Here is an 18,218-nt window from a genome sequence, read left to right as displayed (position 1 = left end):
AACAGTGCAATTCGCAAAAATCGGCCGTTTGCGATCGCAAATTAGCCTTTGGAGATGCATGAAAGTGTTTCCTATGCGCAATTTAAGAATTCACAATTATTTGTGAATTCCTAAATTGCGATTGCATTTAAGAAATCGCAATTTGCGATTCCTTAAATGGAATGCTAGAAGCACTTTCAAATAGCGATTTCGCTATTTGAGACCGCAAATTACAGCCAAATCAAACTTGTCTGTAATCTGCAAAAACTTTGAAAAATGCACTAAAATGCATTTTTTTAAGTTTTAGGTTACACACACATATGCCCTTGGGGCACATCACAATTTCAGGGGTGCAACAGGGTGTCATTTTGACACCCTTGCACCCTTGAAATTGCTTGAGCAATTTGCGAGTACCTACTGGTACTCGCAAATTGCGCATGCAATCTCCCATTCATTCCTATGGGCCTGTGGGGCCATAGGAATGAATAGAAAGGCATTCCTTAATTGTGACTCGCAATTTGCGAGTCGCAATTAAGGAATGTTTAGGAATCGCTATTTTTAAAGCGATTCCTACATGCATAGGCTTTTGCGATTCCTTAATTGCGATTCCTTAATAATCGCAATTAAGGAATCGCAAAAGCCTTCCTTGATGCATGTGCCAGCAGGTCTTGAGAATTGGGTCGGTGACGAGAATTGCCTAAGGTGCAGGGGCAGGGTGTTCCAGATCTTGGCAGCGAGGTAGGAGAGCTATCTTCCTCTGGTTAAGGTCTTCTGGATCCTGGGGATGGAGGCGAGGGTGAGTTGGGATGATCAGCGTTGTCTGGTGGGTACGTGAAAGTTGAGGCAGTGGTGCAGGTAAGCTGGTCCTTCATCGTGTAGGGCCTCCAACGGGCATGTGCTTTAATTTGTATTCAATTTATATGCCCCAAAAGGTCTAACAAATGCAGTAAACTCCTGCGAGTTTAGTTGTAGTCATACCTGCTAGTAAGCAGAGGCTAATTCAAGTTTTGATTTTTTTTTTGCTCCAGCTAGAGTGGTAAGCATCTCTGACATGATAGGTAATGGAAACTTTTCAACCACTACTTCCTTGTCAAGAGCCTTTAAATCAACACCCAACCTAATGATTTGGTCAGCTTTGCGTGCTACCATAATATAACCCAGCCATTCTGATGCTTCTGCCGGCTCTATGTTCAGTTTGTATAATCTCAACAATTCTTCCTTGACAGCTTCTAGCATGCACATGTGTAACTTTCTAACTTCTGAAACCACAGGATTGGCACCTTACCTCAGTTTGATCTTATGTACATAATTTTTGAGGCATCCAAGATCCTTGCTAAACACTTCTTGGTACTCTTTCTCGAAGCTTACACTTTCATGTATTGTTTGTATCTGAACTTGCGGCTCAACATTTGGCTCCAGAAATACCCTTAGATACTTTTGCACTGGCCAACCAAGAATATTAGCCCCTCTCGCTGGTACATATACCTTTATAACTGCAAGTCTATTTTTATATTCAAGTTTCCCTTGGCAAAAACCTTTTATTTTAATAGGTTGACTACCATATCCTTAGGTGCATATGTCCACTTTATGAAGTTTCACATTCATATCAAACAATTTCCTGAAAACCATTTCTGAGAGAATAGTTAACCTAGAACATGAGTCAAACTTGGCTTCACCCTCTCAGTCATAAATCACTGCTTTATCTTTAGGATTGCCGGTATTAGTGTTCTTATTTGTAGAATTATCTCATCACATATTTCTTTAAAATTACAACAGGCGTTTCCTTTAGTAAGTTTGTAACTTGTACAATATTCCATATAGTATCCTTTCTTACAGAATAGATCTCTTTACAATGCATGCTTTAGATCGCATGCCATTACAATGAGGTCGCTACAACAACCGTGTTGTTACAACACAAACCATTACATCGCAAGTCATTACAAAGACTTGCTTTAAGGGGCGTGTTGAATTTAGGAATATTATAATTTACTATTCCTCCTCCAATTTGTGCAACAGCAGGGAAGGTGTTGGATTGTAAATCCAACATCTTCTGCCCCCTACAAGTCGTTATAACGACTTGCGATGTAATAGTTCGCGTTGTAACAACACGGTCATTGTAACAACCGCGTTGTAATGGCATGCGATCTAAAGCATGCGTTGTAAACGCCGTCTCCCTTTCTTGCATCATTTGTTACATGTAACCTTATCTGCTGGACAATCTCTAAAGTTTGCCATGTGTCCCTCTTGGCCACACCTAAAACACTTCCCTTCGAAAATATATTCACCTCTTTTGTTTACATCAATTTTCTTTTCTTTGACAAAACATATTGTATCTTTATCTTCAGGAACTTTACTTTCTTTGTCATGCTTTATTACTTTATAGCCTGGCTGACGAGGGTTATGAACACGAAACCGGTCCCAGGATGCTTGTTTCCGGTCCAGGGAAGACATGGCTTGGCAGTTCGGGCTGGACTTTTCCCATGAGGCACAGGGTCAGACTGATTTGCATATGGCCATGTCTGAACTGGGGTGGTGGAGTGAGCTAAAGAATGATGATGGATTAAACCCAGATCAGTTGACTGGGGGTGAGCGTTTGATTTGCTCAAGCGCTCCGTCCATCATCCCCTTTGGTATCGCTTTGTTTGCCCTAAGTTGGCAGGGTATGCCCAGACGTGGGTCCCTTGCTCACTTTACCACTGGATTCAAGATAGCCTGGCTGACGAGGGTTATGGACCCGAAACCGGTCCCAGGATGCTTGTTTCCGGTCCAGGGAAGACATGGCTTGGCAGTTCGGGCTGGACTTTTCCCATGAGGCACAGGGTCAGACTGATTTGCATATGGCCATGTCTGAACTGGGGTGGTGGAGTGAGCTAAAGAATGATGATGGATTAAACCCAGATCAGTTGACTGGGGGTGAGTGTTTGATTTGCTCAAGCGCTCCGTCCATCATCCCCTTTGGTATCGCTATGCTTTATTACTTTAACACACAACAACATGTGTTAAACCTGTTTTGCTACAATTAACACCTCATTAAATGGGGGGGTTCGTCTTTCAATCACAACTCCTCCCGTACTCTTTCTATATTGCAAGTAATTAAAAATTAGTCTCTTATGCGCTCTTCTGTCAGTGCTCAGAACTTACAAATAGCAGCCAATTTTATGAGCACTGATATAAAATCCTCAAAAGTTTCACCTTCCCTCAGAAACCTCCCATCAAAATGGTACCTTTCTAATTCAGTACTTATGTGAAGCAATAAATGCTTGTCGAGTGTTTTATGCAGATTTTAAAAGCATTGAGCCGCCTCGCCTCCTCCCCACTCAACTCTGGTGGGTGCTCTAAAAAAATGTGCCCTTCCGCTCTCAATGTTGTAGAAGAACATAGGGGCATATTATCAAGGGCCTTATCTCCGCTTTTTTGGCTTTAAAAGCCAAAAGAAGCGGAGATAATGTTTTCGCCCTATTAACAAGGCAGTGCTAACATGCATTAGCGCATGTTAGCAGCCTTGTTACCGACGCCTCGCTTTGTATATCTAATGAGATGCAAAGTGGGCATCACTGGGCAGTACAACTTTGCAAATATCGCTGATGTGCTCATCGCAATATTTACAAGGCTGCCCCAGCATTTAAGCAGACGTTAGTTTTTGGAGAAAACCGATGTTTTCACCAAAAACTAACGTCTGCTAAAATGCAGACTTACCTATTCCTAACATTGGGGTGGATTATGCTGATACGACCAGTGTCGTATCAGCAAGGTTATCGCCGTTTTGCAGGGAACATCGCTGGGAAACCAGCGATGTTTCCTGCAAAACGGCGAATTCCCCGCTGTCGCTGGAATTTTTATCGCCCTGGAGAAACGCGTTGTTAAGAACGCGCTACCAGGGCGATAAATTCCAACGATGGACGGCGATGAATAAAAAAGCGCTAAGCGTGCTTTGTGTTATTTATCGCCGTCCCTAGATAATATGCCCCATATTTTCTTTATAAACCTAAATTTGGGCTACACACAGTAACATAGCTATTAAAATCCTTTTTTCATTTGCTTCAATTCGTCATGGGTTCTCCTGCCCTGGATAAAATGAATGGTGGAGGAATTACATTCTGCATTTTTCCTTTCTTTCCAATATGACCCTTGACTATACCCCAACACAAGTTAGTATAACCACAAGTCAATTGTAGATAACACAATGCTTTTAAATGCAACTGGTCACTTATTTTTTAGTTTATGGGTCTCTGTAGGTGCAGTAATCCACGCCTAGCGTGTGAATCACTGAGCATGACTTGGAGGGAATGGTACTGTAGGAAAGTGCCTCTTTTGACATTGTTAGCCCCCACTTTTTGCCTGGTGTATGATGTGATTTTGAATGAAAGTGTACTGGGTCTCTGCTAACCGGTTTCCCAGTGTCAGATCTGTTTCCCTAAAACTGTACCACAATAGACACCACTTCAGCAACACTTGTAAGTCCCTAGTAAAAGGTACTCCTGGTACCTAGGGCATTGGGACTGAAGAGGCCCACTAGGGCTGCAGTACCAAATGTGCCACCCTAGGAACCCCTCACCAAGACCATGCACACTGCCATTGAAGGCTGCGTGTCTTGGCGCAAAGCAAACTGAAGAGTTGGCATGGCACACAGCCCTGTGTGCAAAGCTCACATAAACTGCATGAGGTATACGTAAGCCATCCCTTCTGCAGGCCTTACAGCCCTAAGGCATTGTGCACTGTATCCCATGTGTGCACAGATCTGCATGAGCAGATATGCTCCTGCAATATCTAAGTCCATTCTTGGATGGTTTAAGTACACAGGGAAGCCTTAGAGAGAACATGGGCTGGACGCCCTTCATTAGGGGTTCCCCAGCACCATGATGGCTTCACTGTACCCAGCGGTGTTTGGTATCAAACATCTCCTCTAAATAAATCCACACTAAGGGCAGTGTTGGATTTATTAATAAATGCGCACAGAGGGCACCTTAGAACCAGCGCTCTCAGAGGCAGGGAACACAGCCTGCTCTTGGCAGAGGTACTTCACACCTCCTTCAGACCAGGATGGCATTCCAAGGTGGGAAGCTTCAAAGGTGATGTCGCCTTTGATATGCAACCTAGGCATCTCCAGATAGTCGAGGATGACAACCCCCCCTGTCCTGCTCCACATTTGACTGAGGGATAGGCAGGAAAATCAGTCAAATTAGGAGGTGGGCCCACATTTAGCCAGCTCCACCCTAAGGTGGGGCAAGTGATGTGGACCTCAATTCAGTATCCCCCACCTTGTTTTTGAGGGAATTAGCAAATTAGGGTCAGGGTTGTGCCCACTCCCCAATGGAAGTGATCACATAGAAGGTGTGGACACCCTAAATGTAGGTAGCCCAGTGACTACTACCTGTTTCCTCCAATAATGCCTCTAAATGTAGTATTTAGGTGGCACCCCTGACCCTGAACTTTAGATTCAACCGTCCAAAGAAGTCAAAGGACAAAGAAGTGCCGCTGAACCCAAGGACGAAGTGCCTGCTGCAGAATTTTGGTGTAAAACCCTGCCTCCTGCTTCACAACTTGACCATCGCACAGTGCTGTCTCATCCTGCCACTGTGAGGACTTTACTAACCGCAGAGCACCTTCAGCCCTTGTCAAATCACAAGAGAACCCCCTAGGAATAGAGGAACTGCTCCCCGGCAGCCACAGGCACTGAACCCGCGGAGTACGGTTTACCAATTTCTGTTCCTTGGCGACCCTGATGCAGCAACTGAACCAGCAAAAGTACACCAGCTTTGGAGGGTCTGATCTGTCTCTGCACCAAGTGTGAAGACAGCAGGACCTACTGGAGCTGTTCCTTAGCAATACCCGGAGTACTGGACCCCTGCAACTTGCACCATGACAAATCCAGATTCCAACTTCCCAGGAAGCAAGCACCAATTGAGGGACTTTGAAACCCCCAGACCCACTTTGTGAGTGGTGAAGCTGATCCAGAATCATCTCTATAACCTGCCTGCTCCTGACCACGGAAGACCATCTTGACGCACAGAGCCCGGTTGACCTACCTGCTCTGCATGCGGCCCACCCTGTCTGGGGACCGGTGAACCAGCTGTGCTCCTTTGGCCCTTGCGACCGCATCCCTTGTTTGGGATCCCTTGAACTTACCTCTAAGGCCCCTTGTGCAGTGTGCTTTGTGGTGGCTCCCTTCTCTGTAGCACTTGAGCTACCAACGACCTCAGCACCCAGCTTCCGGTCGAATCCGGGACTCTCCTGATGAACTGCTGGTGGAACATTGGACCTTGTCCTGCTGCCACACTAAATCTCGAAGGTGAACTGACTGAACGATTTTCTATGCATTTTTTAATTTTCTTTCATTGGAATGAATGGTGCGTAATTGTGCACACATTTCAAAAATCATATCTACAGAGGTACTTACCTGTGCAGGAAGTTCTTAGTCTTAAAAAGTATATAAAAATCTGTGTTATTTTTTTAAATTGGTTTCGGATGTATTCTTGAGCGTGCGTCTCATTCATTGCCTCTGTGAGTACAACACATGCTACCACTTCCCTCTGATAAGCTTAACTACTCATCATACACTACTCCAGGAGGGAGAAAAAGGGTCTGAGGGAAAGTTTACCGACCAAGCTACAGTTCCAATCCCCAAAACCTATAACAAACAAACAGTGAGGAACTGGTGGTCTAATGAAACAAAACTTGTAGGGAACAGAACTACCAACATCCCAAACACAAAGATGAACTTAACTACATGGGATTATACCTATGTACAGCAGAAATCACAAAAAGTTGTCAGGATTTCCATCAACTGCCAAGAGAGGCCAGTGTCATCATCTGGTCATCCTTCAATCTTAGCCACTCTTCCTCAAATCCTTGAGGGAAATCGTGTAGCAATAAGATTGCAACTGAACAAACAGAGTCTAGTCGCAGAAGGAGAGAAGCAAAAGGTGGCTGATCAGTGTGATCACGAAAGATAGTAAATTATCTCTTGCTTGATGGAAATAGTATTAGTGCAGTGCAGGACAGTGAAATTTAAAAAGGAGTTGGAAAAGAGAGAAACAGCCTTTAATCACCATCTCTGTACCAATCCTATTAAAAACATATTAAAGCAACTTTGAACAGATAGGTTGCTTCACAGTGGGTCAACTAGTTTCAGCCTAGATGGAACTGTGTCCGGCTTTCTTCAGGACCTATATATCAAATGGAGCTACTGCAACAGTGAAATAGTGGTTTAAAACAAAATTGTCAAATGTACAACCTTGAGTGATGAGATCTCAGAAAAGGCAGGGTGAACTTCACTCCTGCACCTTTCTAGATACAGACCTCACCTGGTCACTAACTCAGGGATGGGAGACCCCGCTCTATCCGTCGGTGCCTCGCGCCAGGAGTGAAGAGTGGCTAAGATTGAAGGATGACCAGATGATGACACTGGCCTCTCTTGGCAGTTGATGGAAATCCTGACAACTTTTTGTGATTTATGCTGTACATAGGTATAATCCCATGTAGTTAAGTTCATCTTTGTGTTTGGGATGTTGGTAGTTCTGTTCCCTACAAGTTTTGTTTCATTAGACCACCAGTTCCACACTGTTTGTTTGTTATAAGCTTAACTACTCACCCACACGACCAAAAAAATAGCATTAGTATTATCTTATTTTGCCTCTTTGTGCCAATTTGGCATCCACTGGACTCTCTGCACACTGTGCTCCATTTTAGCCCACTATGTAGAGAGCCAGCTTCCTACAGGTACAAATTACATGCTGTTATATTTTCGTTGTAGGTCTGTATCTTTGGAATTGCAGAAATCCACCCCAGCTCCTTGAGACCCTCACGGGTGAGTAGCGCGCTTATAAACCTGTGATTGATTGATTGATTGATTGATTTGCAAAGCACAGTAACTCAGGTTAAGTGCATGGATCACGGTATAACACCCTGAAGGTATTAGTGTGTTACACTTCCTCGTTGGCTGTCCCAGTGTGCGGATCACTGTGTGAAACAACAAAGACTGAAAATCTCCTTTGGGCACTAATATTCATTTCCTCTAATTTTTCGGTGCTGATCTTCCTTAACACCACTAAATGGCACGGCTTTCCTTCTCCTGATATAGCTCGACTCGTGATGGGAGGAAGATACCACACTGACCTACCATTCTGAGTTACAGAGACACAACAAGCTCCAGAGGCCAACCTGCAACTGCCCGGCTGACCTGCTCCATTGGACCTCCCTGGATCTGTAACTGGACCTGCCTGAGCCCTGCTGGCCTCTGCTGGAGTGAGTTCCTGATACTTAAGTGGTACCTCCCTAGGTTCTGGGCCCTTGGCTGGCATCAGAGAGAGCTTTTTTTGTCCTCACTGAAGTTTACACCAAAACTGTTGTGGAGCCCCACAATGCCTCACTGCACAGCTGCAAATTTCACCGGAACCAAAGCTGAGCTTTTTCACTCCCTTTTGGAGTCCCACAGGGTTCATTGTTGAGCCCCAATCTTTTTAACTTGTATGTTACTCCCCTGGCCAAGCTAAAAAAAAGCTTTGGCTTTACGTTGGTGTCTTACGGGGATGACACACAGATAATAGTGTCCATCAACAGCTCGTCTGATGACACTGCATCCCGATTTAATGACTGCATGAGCCACATAGGAAAGTAGATGCAGGATAACTGTTTAAAGCTTAATATATCTAAATCGGAGGTCATGCTCTTTGACAACCTGTCAGTAATCTGGTCAGACAGCTGGTGGCCGAATCATATGGGCTCTCCTCCGATACCCGCAAACAAAGTAAAAAATCTTGGAGTTCCCTTCGACACTAAGATGTCCTTCGAAACCCAGATCAATCACACTACTGCGGCTTGCTTTTTCATTCTCAAAATTTTGACGAAAGTACTTCTGTTTATTCCATTTGAGCTAAGAAAAACAGTAGTCACAGCGCTAATTGCATCCAGGCTAGACTACTGCAAAGACCTTTTCACCAGTGCGAGTGAGCGAAGCATACATAAACTTCAGATGACTCAGAAAGCTGCAGCTAGAGTCCTGTTTGGGCTCACTGGCTATGACTCGGCCTCCAAGGCTCTCACAGAGCTACACTGGTTGTCCATCAGCAAACGTATTCATTACAAAGCGCTATGTATTGCGTTTAAAACCAGACACGGCCTCGGTGCTTGGCAACTGTCGCAATTTTTCAAACCCTACATCCCAGCTAGATCACTAAGATCATCAGACAGCGGCAATTTGCTCATCCCCAAGGCACACAGAGTAAAACGGGGAGGAAAAAGCTTTGCTTACACCACTGTCAAACTCTGGAACTCCCTGCCTATTTCTCTCAAAAAAAGAATCCAATTTGTTTAAATGCAGGAGGCTCTTAAAAACCTGGCCTGCATGCTCATTTAAGCGCCTAGACAACTCTGGATGCATGTAGTGCTATACAAATTCTAAAAAAAAAGAAAAAGGTGGATTCCCTGCTTCTAGGGTTACTGGGGCTGCCACCATAAGACTCTAGTCCCAACCTTTTCTTAGCCTTCTGTACTTCTAAGGCCTCCTTATCGATGGCCAACTGATCTCGCCTGAGCTTGAGTCTCAAGGTCTTGAGCTTGACCCTTTGGTATTCGCTGTCTAAGGAGTTATCCCTCTTTGTGAGAAGTTGGCCTGATATATGCTGTCCACTAGTTCTAGGAGGCACCTTGTATCAGTACAAACAACCCCTTATGGTGATAGGTTAAAGACAACCTTTATTGAAAGCTATCCTAGTGGTAGCTATGGAGAGCAGCCTTCAGGCTAAGTCTTGAAGGAATGTAAAGCAGCTTGTTTTACCAGTCTATAATCTCTTGAATGACCAAATGAAAGGACAACCACACCAGGTATATATTTAAAATATATGTATTTAAGATTAAAAACACCCCTTCTAGTCTCTTTATTAGACTGGAGTTCGAAGTACTTAAGTTACAAGTGAGCAATCAACAGTAATAGCACAAATACACGTTTGAGCCCTAGGGTGTACCAAACCATATACCAATAAAGTAGTATAAGAACCACAACTGAACTAGACACAAGGCCTAGAGCCTGTAGAATCGCTGGGACCCCAAGGAACCACCCAAGGTAGTGACACAGGGGACCCACGGGGACCGTGTGCAGTGTGTGAACACAGCCGCGGGTTCCTGTTATCTTCTATGGGCAATGTCGCGGTTGGAAATTTAAAGATTAGGGACCCTTAGAAAGGAGTCAGGACCAAGCCCTTTTGGACTTAGGAAGTTCTAGGGCTAGCACCCACAGGAGCACCAGAGTACTTGTGTTACCTCACCCAGGGACACCGGGTGCATAGGTGTCTTTTAGTGTCGGGTCGCGTCGTCGATTTCAATGGAAGCTGGCGAAGAAGTGCTGCTGCCGTGAAGAGGAGAAGTGTCCGAAGTGATCCAAGCCTGGATCTAGGATGGAAGGAAACTGAAAGAAGAGGGGACAGATTCTAGGTCACTTGCCAGTGACGAAGGGCACGATAGACCAATGCCCACAGATGTTGGGTGCTTCAGGTGAGTTGACGGGTGTCTTGACTCTTCAGCCACGAGGTCCACGAGGTGCCAATGATGACCAGGAGCTGAATTCGAGCTGTCCCACAAAGTCTGTCGAGTGCTGCGGTGTAGGGGACCAGATTGGACCTAACAAGCCTTGGCAACTGCAAGTCACTTGGAATCAGAGAAAGGACGGCGGTGCAGACCAGCAAGGTCTGGGAGACTCACCCAGTGAGAGTAAGTCAGGGCACGTCTGGAGAAACCAGGAAAGCCCAATCAGAAGAGTAGTTGCCTTCGTGGGGACCTACTAGCCAACGGACTAGCGATCACGAAGGGGTCTCGAGCGGTCGCACTGGAAACTGGCCCACGGGTCACTCGTGGAGTGGAGGCCAGAAATCTTCAGTGCAGGAGATGCTCAAGGCTGGGGCTACTCGGAGCCCAAAGCACAACTTTGAGGAAGACCAGGAAGATGATGTTGCTGCAAAAGTTCATGGTGTCCAGGGGTCACGGTTCCATGTCACCCACGATAGCCACGGGCCTCAGCTTTGCTGTGGACTCAGGGTAGCCTCGGGGAAGTCTGGAAATCCACCTCTGGTGATGAAAAGACTTCAGCCGCCTTGACCCCAAGAGAGATTTCTTCAGTCTTCTAAGCAAAGTAGAATGTCGAAGGTCCAGGATATATATTGCAGATTTTCGTCCAGGGTAATCTAAAGTCGCATGGACTGGGTTCCCATACTTATACAATGTTTAGGGTTTTGGACATACTCTAGGGACCCACCTATGGGAGGGTTTGGAAAGAGGGGTGGTTACACCCATTTCCTTTGTCCAGCTTCACGCCAGAGCAGGGGCAGGTAGCCCCTGCAACTGGTTTGAACTGGACTATGCACAGGGACACCAAGTGTGGACCCAGTGCAGGACTTCAAAGCCCCAGAGAGTGCTCCTGCCCAGCCCCAATACACATCTGCCTGTCTGGGGAAGTGGTTACACCTCACTGGGACAGGAAACCCATTGTCCAGGCCTACGCTGCTGGAGTTCCGGTCAGCAGTAGGAGGCCAGACCCGTGTCTGTGGCAGTGGCATCCATTTTGTGATGCCAGGGCTTTAGAAAGTCTTTACTGGGTAGACCAGTGTGAACATGTCTCTCCCTCTAGAAGGGTGGAATGCTACCCCGCTGGCAGAACTGGCGGGGGGGGGGGGTAGTATTCCAAAGCATTTGATACCAAACACAACATGTTTCCGTGCAGCCAGTCCAAAGTTAGCATTTACCGCGAGGTTATAATGCACTTAAGAGTATATGGTCAGGCTGCACCACAAACAGCATCAGAGGAGGTACTCCGAACGCTGCAGAGGGGCTCAGCTCATGCTTGGGCACCCTCTCACACAAAACCAAGCACTCTGCCTTCAGGATTGTCAAGGCCTGCCATAGAAGTGACATATAGGTTTATATGTGTCTGTGTATATATGTGGATATAGGTAGCGTATACCACTGTAAGGGGTGCAAGCACACCCTTACCCAGGCTGCAGTAGCAGACCTGTGGTGCCATTTTGGAGTGCTTCCCAGGGGTGGCATAATACATGCTTCAGCCCCTGGTAGGCCTCTGAGGTACCCATGCCCTAGGTACATAGTATGCCATATACTAGGGGCTCATAAGGCACTCCAGAATCCGATTAGACATGTACCTAATGTGCATGCACACCATTTTAGAGAGGAAGCAGCCAGGATGTGGTGCTGATTAGCAGGGCCACAGCCAGACTAAGGTCGAAAAACAATGAAACACCAGCACAAATTGGGGTTACTCATGTGAAGCAGATCCTACTCTCCTACACAACCCCCCCCCCCCCAATTCAGGGACATTAAACGAACCTTGACCAGTTGACTCTTCATATTCTAAGTGGAAATACCTAGAGAGTCCATCTGCATTGGCATGGTTACTCCCAGGTCGATGTTCCACTATAAAGCCATCCCCTGTAGGGAAATGGACCACCTAAGCAGTTTGGGGTTTTCATCCTTCATTTGTTTTAGCCATAAGAGGGGCTTATGGCCTGTCTGAACAAGGAAGTGAGTACCAAAGAAGTATGGCCTCAACTTCTTCAGAGCCCAAACCAAACCAAAGGCCTCCCTCTCAATGGCTGACCAACGTTTCTCTCTAGGGGTCAGCCTTCTGCTTATGAAAGCTACTGGCTGATCCTGACCTTCATCATTCAACTGTTACAGTACAGCCCCTACCCCCAATTCAGACGCATCTGTTTGGACAATGACCTTCTTGGAGTAGTCAGGACTCTGCAGAATGGGAGCAGTGCACATGGCCTGCTTCAGGTCATCAAATGCCTTTTGACAGCTAGCTGTCCACTGAACCTTTTTGGGCATCGTTTTAGAAGTTAAGTCATTCAAGGGTGTCACTATTGATCCATACCCTTTGACAAATCTCCTATAGTACCCAATCAGGCCTAAGAAGGCTCTCACCTGAGTCTAGGTAGTTGGAGCAATCCATTCCATTATGGTCTGGATTTTGCTCTGCAATGGTTGAACCTGGCCTCCACCTACAAGGTGGCCGAGGTACACAAACTGACTCTGCCCTTTCTGACACTTAGCAGCCTTGATAGTGAGGCCTGCTCTTTGCAGGGCCTCCAAAACATTCCTCAGGTGGACCAGGTGATCCTCCCAGGTGGAGCTAAAGACAGCAATATAATCTAGATATGCTGCACTAAAGTCTTCCAGGCCTGTAAGGACTTGATTCACCAACCTTTGGAAAGTGACAGGTGCATTCTTCAAACCAAAGGGCATTACCACAAATTGATAGTGCCCACTAAAGGTAGAAAATTCTGTCTTTGGCTTTGCATCATCAGCTAGTCTGATCTGCCAGTAGCCAGCTGTTAGGTCAAATGTGCTTAGCAACTTGGCTGAGGCCAAAGTATCTATCAGCTCTGCTGCCCTAGGGATGGGATGGGCATCAGTCCTAGTGACTGCATTGAGACCGCTGTAGTCTACACAAAACCTCATCTCTCTCTTCCCACGACTGGTGTGAGGTTTTGGTACCAGGACTACTGGACTAGCCCAAGGGCTAACTGAGGGTTCAATCACACCCAAATCCAACATCTTTTGGACTTCTGTCCTTATACAGTCCCTGACATGGTCAAGTTGCCTGTAGATCTTATTCTTCACAGGCAGACTGTCCCCAGTGTCCACTTCATGAGTGCACCATGTGGTCTGACTTGGAGTCAGAGAAAGCATATGTCTAAACAAGCTGAGAAGGTTTCTGCAGTCAGTTTGCTGCTGGGCAGTGAGGCTTCCTGCCAAGGCTACACCATCAACTGACCCATCATTAGGGTTCTGAGAAAGCAGGTCAGGGAGTGGGTCACACTCTTTCTCCTGTCTTTCATCAGTGGCCATGAGCAAGCCCTTGTCTGCCCTGTCAACATATGGCTTTAGTATGTTGACATGAAGTACCCTATGGGGACTCCAAGGGGTTCCAAGGTCTGCCAAGTAGGTAACCTCCCCTTTCTGTTCGACAATAGTGTGGGGTCCACTCTACTTGTCTTGGAGAGCTGCTGGGCCACAAACTCCAACACCCATACCTTCTGTCCTGGCTGGTAAACAATCAGTACAGCCTTTTTGTTCATTTCAGGCTTTTTGCAGTTCCTGGCTAGCCTCAAGTTTTTTGTTTGCCTTTTTCATGTACTCAGCCATCCTGGAGCGGAGACCAAGTACATAGTCCACTATGTCTTGCTTTGGGGGCTTGAGAGGTAACTCCCATCCTTCCTTCACCAAACACAATGGACGCCTGACAGGGCGACCAAACAAAAGTTCAAATGGGCTGTAACCAACCCCCTTTTGAGGCACCTCCCTGTATGCAAATAAAAGGCAGGGCAAGAGCAGGTCCCATTTTCGCCTAAGCTTCTCTGGGAGTCCTTTGATTATGCCCTTTAAGGTTTTGTTGAATCTCTCAACTAAACCATTGCATTGTGGGTGATAGGGTGTAGTGAACTTGTAGTTCACTCCACACTCCTTCCACATAGCAGTTAAGTAACTGGACATGAAGTTTGCATCCCTGTCAGATACTACCTTCTTAGGAAAGCCTACTCTTGAGAACACACTCAAGAGAGCTCTTGCCACTACAGGTACTGTAGTGGTCCTTAGGGGAATTGCTTCTGGATACCTGGTGGCATGATCCACTACCACCAGTATAAATCTGTGCCCAGATGCTGTTTGGGGATCAATGAGACCAACAATGTCAATCCCTACCCTTTCAAAGGGCACCCCACGACAGGTGGTGGTATCAGGGGGGCCTTTGTAGTGCCACCTGCTTTGCCACTGGCTTGGCAGGTTACACAGGAGCGACAAAACTCCTTTGTGTCTTCAGACATGTGGGGCCAGTGAAAGTGAGGAACAATTCTGCCCCAAGTCTTGTTCTGGCCCAGGTGTCCTGCTAGGGGAATATCATGGGCTAGTGTCAATAGGAAGCCCCTAAACTTCAGAGGTATAACCAACCTCCTGGATGCACCAGGCTTGGGATCTCTACTCTCTGAGTATAAGAGTCCATCATCCCAATAAACTTTATGGGTGTGACGAGCATTCCCAGCAGCCTCATCAGCAGCTTGCTTTCTGAGGGGTTCAAGAGAGGGGCAGGGTTTCTGCTCCTGGCTCAGATCAGACCTGGAAGGGCCCCCTGTCCCCAAGAACTCAACCTAGTCAGGTTCAAGATCATCTGGGACAGTTCCTTCTTCAGGCTCAAGATCATCTCCCTGAGGAGACTGATCAGCATTCTGAGTCAGGTGGGAAGGCTCTGCCTTAACCCTACTGCTCCTCCTCTTGTGACGCACCTGGTCCATTATTCCAGAATCCAGGGCCTGTCCAGTTGTAGACTTTTTTGCCTGTGACCTGGTCACAGCAAAGACATGTGCAGGGATCCCTAACATTTCTGCATGTGTCCTGAGCTCCACTTCAGCCCAAGCTGAAGTCTCTAGATAATTGCCAAGCAAGCACTGTACTGGTAGGTCCGCACTTACCACAACCTTCTTAAGGCCAGTTACCCCACCCCAGGAAAAGTTAACAACTGCCAGAGAATGGTCTGTTCTGACATTGCTAGCATTGGTCACTTTGTACATTTCACCAAGTATAATCTGCCCAAGATCCACAAGATCATTTGTCACCATTGTGACACTTGCTCCTGTGTCCCTGAATGCCCTAGCTTCTACTCCATTTATCAAAGACTGCTGTCTGTATCTGCCCAAGTTACTGGGAGTCACAAAGAGGGGCATATCCATGCCCCCATCACTGACAAGCACAGCCTGAGTTGGTACTCTGACTAGGCCAGAGTCCATCTCAGATCCCAGGGTCAACCCTACTACACCCTTATTCTGTGTATTCCCACCACCAATTGTAACTGCACTAGGGGAAGCAGGTGCCTTAGGGGCATTGGTGGGGGCTGGAGTATTTTCTTTGGCCGTGGTGCAGTCACTAGTCCAGTGAGTTTTCTGCTTACAGATTTTGCACCAAGGTTTCTTTTTGCCTTTACCCTTTCCTGACTGTGAATCCCCACCTGAAGAAGATTTGTGGGGCCCTTGAGAAGACTTCTGGTCTTTACCCTTGTCCCCACCCTTTTCAGAGTTTTTGGAATCTTGCTTCTTTGGGTCACCACTTTGGTTCTGTACCTTCTGCCTCACCCTGGTTCTGACCCATTTGTCTGCCTTCTTTCCCAATTCTTGGGGAGAGGTCAGGTCAGAGTCTACCAGGTACTGGTGCAACAGCTGGTTTTGACAGTTATTAAGAATCTGCTCCTTCATTATCAGATTGTACAATCCTTTGAAGTCACACACTTTACTGCCCAATAACCAACCTTCCAGAGCCTTAGCAGCACAGTCAACAAAGTCAACCCAGTCTTGATTTTGTGCTTTCTGGGTGTCTCTGAACTTTAACCTGTATTGTTCAGTGGTTAGGCCAAACCCATCTATTAGTGCACTTTTCAAGACCTGGTAATCATCGGCATCCTCTTCTCTTACAGTGAGGAGCTTGTCTCTACCTTTGTCTGCAAAGGAGAGCCATAACACTGCTGCCCACTGACCTTGAGGGACATTCTGTACTTTACAGGCCCTCTCCAAGGCAGTTATCCATTTGTGGATGTCATCCCCACTCTGGTAGGGAGGGACAATCTTACTTAGGTTTCTATGGTCATAAGACCTCTCCCTATCTCTAGGGAAATTGCTGCCACCAAGGGACTCTAGTCCCTCCTTTTTACTAGCTCTGTAGAGCTCTAGAGCTTCCCTATCTAAGGCCATCTGCTGCTTTCTGAGGTTGAACTTGTGTTGCTCATACTTCAACAGTCTCTCTCTCCTCTCCTGGGAGGTTTCCCTCCCTCTGTGAGAAGAGACAGAGGTCCCTATAGAGGAGTTAGACTAAACAGAGCCCCTTGACAGAGATCTATCCCTTCTAGCCCTGTTGTCAGGTCTACCTGGAGGAATAAAGGAAGGAGCACTATTGTCATCCTCCTCATCCTCATCCAGGAGATCTGGGTTCACCAGAGTCTGGTCATTGTCACCAGTCTGGTAACCATCAGAGGTAGGGTCAGGGGAGTTTCCACCCCTAGGCCCACCCTCAGCTGCTGCCCCACCCACACTGTCTATCCCATCAGGCCCACTAGGCCCTGTGAGATCATCCAGCTTAAGTATCTTTATGAGATGCTGCGTGGATGGACTTTTGCCTGTCTTCAGCTTCCTAATGTAACATAAGGCCCTAAGCTGAGCAAAGGAGAGATCCTCATATTTATAGGGAAGGAGCTCACTGGTTCCTGGTAGAGACCCACTGGTTCCTGGCTGGTTAGAAATTACTAATGTGGTGTGGTGTATTGCACTACCTACACTAGTGTGGCCTACTAAACTCTCTTGAGTTGTAGAAAGGGTGTGCTATCCCTTAACACACAACTCTAAGTTCAGTAGAACTTACTGTAGCTAAACTTGATATTATATGTACCTCAGGTACCTTTAGTGATTTTCAGTTGATCAATTCAATTGAGATTATCTGGTAAAACAATAGCAAGCTGGAATCCCACACGCTGCACGCCAATGTGAGAAGGTGGCCTGATATATGCTGTCCACTAGTTCTAGTGGGCACCTTGTATCAGTCCAAACAACCCCTTATGGTGATAGGTTAAAAATAACCTTTATTGAAAGCTATCCTAGTGGTAGCTATGGAGAGCAGCCTTCAGGCTAAGTCTTGAAGGAATGTAAAGCAGCTTGTTTTACCAGTCTATAATCTCTTGAATGATCAAATGAAAGGACAACCACACCAGGTATATATTTAAAATATATGTATTTAAGTTAACACACACCCCCTCCAGTCTTTTTATGAGACTGGAGTTCAGAGTACTTTGTTTACAAGTTAGCAATTATCAGTAATAGCACAAATAAACGTTTGGGCCCTAGGGGCATACCAAACCATATACCAAAAAAGTGGTATGAGAACCACGACTGGGATAGACACAAGGTCTAGAGCCTGTAGAATCGCTGGGACCCCAAGGAACCGCCTAAGGTAGTGACACAGCGGACCCACGGGGACTGTATGCAGTGTGTAAACATAACCGCTGGTTCCCGTTAGCTTCTATGGGCAATGTCGCGGTTGAAAATTTAAAGACTAGGGACACTTAGAATCGAGTCAGGACCAAACTCTTTTGGACTTAAGAAGTTCTAGGGCTAGCACCCACGGGAGCACCGGAGTACTCGAGTTACCTCACCCAGAAGAGCCGGGTGCATAGGTGTCTTTTGGTGTCGGGTCGCGTC

The sequence above is a fragment of the Triturus cristatus genome, chromosome 2_1 (genome assembly GCF_964204655.1).
Source record: "Triturus cristatus chromosome 2_1, aTriCri1.1, whole genome shotgun sequence".
NCBI classification, from domain to species: domain Eukaryota; kingdom Metazoa; phylum Chordata; class Amphibia; order Caudata; family Salamandridae; genus Triturus; species Triturus cristatus.
The sequence above is the reverse complement of the archived record's forward strand: the minus strand, read 5'-3'. Positions refer to the sequence as shown.